This window comes from Rhinoraja longicauda, chromosome 6 (assembly GCF_053455715.1).
Source record: "Rhinoraja longicauda isolate Sanriku21f chromosome 6, sRhiLon1.1, whole genome shotgun sequence".
NCBI classification, from domain to species: domain Eukaryota; kingdom Metazoa; phylum Chordata; class Chondrichthyes; order Rajiformes; family Arhynchobatidae; genus Rhinoraja; species Rhinoraja longicauda.
Genome location: NC_135958.1, coordinates 6,502,060 through 6,507,709, shown reverse-complemented (window position 1 = coordinate 6,507,709; position 5,650 = coordinate 6,502,060).

Below are 5,650 nucleotides of genomic sequence, written 5' to 3'. Positions count from 1 at the left end.
GGTGTATCACAACCAGCTGGTCTATCTTGAGTTTCTGAATCGATGTTAACTGCCTCAGAAAGATGAGCTCAAGGATTCATAGCTCCAAGCCTGAAGCGTCAAACATGCTTCAAATATCGAACACCGCCCCGACGTGCAGCAATGGCGTCTTCGCTTGGGTCGGCCCGCTGCGGACCTTTCACCGTCCGGCGCGGCCTGGAACGTGGCAACTTCAACAGCCTGACCGCGGGAGAAGACGGCAGGGGAAACAAAAAAAAAGAAACTTCCATCACAGTGAGGAGGTAACTGGAGGAGACTCACTGTGATGGATGTTTCTTTTTTTTTTTTTGTGTTGGTTTGTGATTGTGTATGTAATTGCTTATTTTATTGCTCTTATTGTTGGACTGTGGGTGACGGAATCTCGTTCCTAAAGACTTGGGGGGTTTTTTTGGATGACAATAAAGGTAATTCTGATTCTGATTCTGATTCTGATTCTATATTTAAAAACAGGAAAAAAAATATGGCTTTGATAGTTAGAAAAGTTCACTTGAGTCGTATGAGAACGAACATTTCATCAAAGCGAACATAATTGATTTACATAGGATGGTGTATCAAAATTTTGCAATGCTTTTCGATCTTAGTGAGTGAAGTAATTCCTGAGAGGTAGTTACTTGATCAAAGAATCTTTTTTTACTTTTCATTAACCTTGTGTCAAGATGACATGATATACTCAGATCAGATGTTCCCTCTGAATTTATTTTTAATCTCACATTTTTGATACATTTTTCGACACTCTATTTCATCTTCATTGGGAAAGTGCTACTGAATGGAACAGTCCAAGATCACTCTTTGATGAATTAATTCAAGTGCTGACATTTTTTTGAAGGGTGAACAAATGGTTCCACTTAAATCCAAAAGCAACACGCAGCAGATACATCAAGCCTGGAATAAAATCTGAAAATAGAAGAAGACAGCATCAATGGAGAGAAGATGGAAACCATTTCAGGGTGAAAAAAGTCACAAATTGCTGGAGTATCTCAGCAGCTCAGGCAGCATCTTTGGAGAACATGGATAGGCGTTGTTTCAAGTTGAGGCCCACCTTCAGACTGCAGCAGTAGAACAGTGGGAACAACAAAGGGGGCGCAGTGAGAGAGGATCTCACAGAACCCCCTTCAGAGAGAGGACGGGAACTTCTCCAAATTAGGCATTCCTTGGGGAGATTTCGCAGTGGAGCGGTGAAATGTAGAACGAAGGAACTTCAGATGCTGGTTTACAGAAAAAGACGCAAAGAGATGGAATATCCTGGAGAGTCATACTGATGTTGGGGAATAGCTTTGCTTTTCTGATGAGATGAAGTATCAGGATGAATTAAATCTACCAGCAACATCTGAAGCACCATTTTGTCTTAAACTTGCACAGTGGCCAAAGAGAACTTTGGTTGGACCACAGTTGGACCATTGTGGGCTGTTCTGGTCGACCCATTACAGGAAAGGGAGTGGAGGATTTGGAGAGGGTGCAGAGGAGGTCTAGCACAACGCCGCCTGGATTAGAGGGTATTAGCTGCAATAGACAATAGACAATAGACAATAGGTGCAGGAGGAGGCCATTCGGCCCTTCGAGCCAGCACCGCCATTCAATGTGATCATGGCTGATCATTCTCAATCAGTACCCCGTTCCTCCCTTCTCCCCATACCCCCAGACTCCGCTATCCTTAAGAGCTCTGTCGAGCTCTCTCTTGAATGCATTCAGAGAATTGGTCTCCACTGCCTTCTGACGCAGAGAATTCCTCAGGTTGGACAAACCTGGGTTGTTTTCTCTGGAATGCCGGGGGTTGAGGGGAGACCTGAGAGACGTATCTAAAATTACGAGAGGCGTAGATAGGGTAGACAGTCAGAACCTTTTCCCCCAGGATGGAAATGTCTAAGAATGGAGAACATAATTTTAAGATGAGGGTGGAGCAAAGTTTAAAGGAGAATCGCGGGGCAAATTATTCACAGAGAGTGGTGGGGGCCTGGAACGCAGTGCCTGGGGAGGTGGTGGAGGCAGATACGATAGCAGCATTTTAGAGGCTTTGGGAAAAGCACATTGATATGCTGGGAATGGAGGGACATGGATCGCATGCAGGCAGAGGAGATGAGTTTAACGGCATCATGTTTGGTAGGGACAATAGCCTATTCATGTGCTCTACTCTTCCAAGTCTGTAGCAGATGGTTCAAATATTACCTGAGCAATTTTTAAACACCAAGTGCACGGGAGACATTTTACACTCAGCTTTGAGGAAGGCAGCATAAAATGAGGCCATGCCATCTTTGCACCAATGTTCCATCTTCCGAAGGAGAGACACAAAATGCTGAAGTAACTCAGCCGGGTCAGGCAGCATCTCTGGATAGAAGGAATGGGTGACGTTTCGGGGTCGAGACCCTTCTTCCATCTTCTGAATTCTTCTGACAGTTTACTGTAAAGCAAAAATGCGGATTTCTCATCTTAGAAGTCTTGCGTGGCATTTGTAACTCACCCACTACCAAATTAGCCACGAGGGCTGGATTTAATGAATATCAAAATGATAACAAAGGTAATGAACATAATAATTGCTTTCCTGTCCTTAACTTGCTTGTCATGCTAAATGTATTTTGTGTGGCATTGCCCGTGTTGACTTTGAGAATGTTCTATTTTACAACAGGAGTAAAGTGCCTTGTAACACACATTGTATTATTAGTGTGTGCGTCCTGATTACTCTCCCCTTAAGAAATAGAGCTAAATTGGAGCTGCATTTCATAAGGTCATGAGTGATAGGAGCAGAATTAGGCCATTCAGCCCATCAAGTCTACTCCGCCATTCAATCATGGCTGATCTATCTCTCCCTCCCAACCACATTCTCCTGCCTTCTCCCCGTAACCCCTGACACCCGCATTAATCATTTAACTTGGTTTATTCAGCAAGTACTGGAAAGTCTGCTTACTGTACATAGGCAGGTCATGAGGTGAATTAGAAATTAAACAAGGCTGATGGAGATTTGGCTGTAGACTTCAAATGCTTCCTTCAGAAAGCTTTCCCCTTGAAAAAATATGCATTTTTAAGCTTCTCCATGTTAAATTCTTGGTTCTGTTGTAATCTGTTATTATTTGTTGAATCTGAACAAGTGTGGCGTGTAATTTGCAAATGTTATATTTTAAAGAAAGAAACGTTATACTCTTGTCATTTTTCATTGGAGGATGATTACGATATGATACGATGATACAGCATCCCCTCAACCGGAAGTGCCGGCTCCTCCTTAGCTGATGACCTGAACTCTTTTTACGCACGGTTTGAGACGGGTAACACCACCAGCTCGCCGTCTAAAAACAGCACCGAAGGGGCGCTGGCTAGCGAGGCTGGAGGGGGATCCACCACCGGGGATGTGCACACATTCTCGGTGTCCGAGCATGAGGTGAGGTGGGCTCTGACGCGTGTGAACACGAGGAAAGCTGGAGGCCCAGATGGTATATCTGGGCGAGTACTAAAGTCTTGTGCTACTTAGCTTGCTCCAGTGCTCACCACAATATTCAACCTCTCCTTGGCAAAGTCCGTGCTCCCTGCATGCTTCAAAAGATCCATCATTGTACCGGTGCCAAAGAATGCCTCTCCAGCGTGTTTAAATGACTACCGACCGGTGGCCCTCACCTCGGTTGTCATGAAATGCTTTGAGAGGCTAGTCAAGAAGCACATCTGCGCCCTCCTTCCTCGCAACATGGACCCACTACAGTTCGCATACCGTCCGAACAGGTCCACGGATGATGCGGTCTCCCAGGTTCTACACACCGCTCTCTCTCATCTGGACAGCCAGGGGGGCTATGTGAGGATGCTGTTCATTGACTTTAGTTCAGCATTCAACACAATAGTCCCCAGCAGACTGGTTGAGAAGCTGCTGGAACTGGGGCTTAGCACCCCTCTGTGTGCCTGGGTCCTGGACTTTCTCACTGCCAGGCCCCAAGTGGTCAGGATGGGGGAACACACATCTAGCTCCCTCACCCTGAACATAGGATCCCCCCAGGGCTGCGTCCTTAGCCCCCTACTGTACTCCCTGTACACACATGACTGTGGGGCCAGGTTCAGCTCAAACTCCATCATCAAGTTTGCTGATGACACTGTGGTGGTGGGCCGGATCTCCAACAACGATGAGAAGGCCTACCGGGAGGAGGTGGCTGATCTGGCACTCTGGTGTCAGGACAATAGCCTCCTCTTGAATGTCACTAAAACAAAGGAGCTGATTGTGGACTTCAGAAGGGCTAAACATCCAAGGACGTACACGCCACTGGAGATAAATGGGTCTATTGTGGATAGGGTGAGCAGTTTCAAATACTTGGGAGTCCGCATCGCAGAGGATCTGACGTGGGCAACGCACATTGCCGCACTGGTGGGTAAGGCTAAGCAGCGCCTTTACCACCTTAGACAACTGAGGAAATTCAGAGTGTCTCAGAGGATCCTTCATTGCTTCTACTCTGGGGCTGTAGAGAGCATCCTGTCCGGCAACATTACAGTCTGGTTTGGGAACAGCTCTGCCCAGGACAGGATGGCCCTGCAGAGAGTAGTGCGTTCGGCAGAACGCACCATGGGAACTACACTCGTCCCCCTGCAGGACCTATACATCAGGAGGTGCAGATCCAGAGCAAGCAAGATCATGAGGGACCCCTGCCACCCCAGTAATGGACTGTTCCAGATGCTACGATCAGGCAAATGCCTCCGCTGTCACGCTGTGAAAACGGAGAGGATGAGACGGAGCTTCTTCCCACAGGCCATCAGGACTGTCAACTTTTATAACCCCAGAGACTAAATTTTTGTCGACACTTTTTGTGCTATGTTTAGTAACTTATTAACTTTATTTATATGCTGTAACTGTAATTCTTTTTGTGCACAACCCGCAGGCATTGCCACTTTCATTTCACTGCACATCGAGTATGTGTATGTGACAAATAAATTTGACTTGACTTGACTTGATGCGATAACATTTTATTCATTGGTCTGCCGACAGTCACAACACACAACAAGGTACACGAAAACCTGAAATTAAAAGTGAAAACAAAAGGGAAAAGACAAGCAACTGTTGGCTGGCTGCTGTGTGCACAGCGCCATCACCGGAACAAACGAACAAACAAACAAACAAAGACTTATCCCCTGGGCAGAGGATTCTAAACTAGTGGTCCCCCCCCACACCAGGTCCTCCTGTGATCTCCCACCGTCCCTCACGGCGGTCCCCCCACGCCGCGTCACCATTGTCTTCCCCTCCCCCCTAACGCTCATCAACCGCGAGGCCCCACCGCCACCGAGGCTTCCGTTGCTGCCGAGGCCCACGTTGCCGCAGTCTCCCGCTACCGCCTCCGAGGCTCCCACTGCCGCCGCCGAATCTCCCATCGCCGCCTCCGCTGAGGCTCCTTCGACCCAGACAGGCCTCGCATCCCGGCTTCACCGCAGTCCCCTGGGGGGGGGGGGGGGGGGGCCTGTGGGGCGAGTCGGGCCGACCGGGGAGCGTTCCTGCCTTCGATCGGCGTTCTGGTCGGCAGCAGCGCGGTTGTCCGGCGGGTGGATGGTGCCCGCACGGTTCCCCGGGACAGTCCTCGCTAAAGCAACAGGCTGAGAACGGAAGACAATGTGGGAAGAGCTGACATGTATTTGTCGAAGGAGATACAAGTGACTG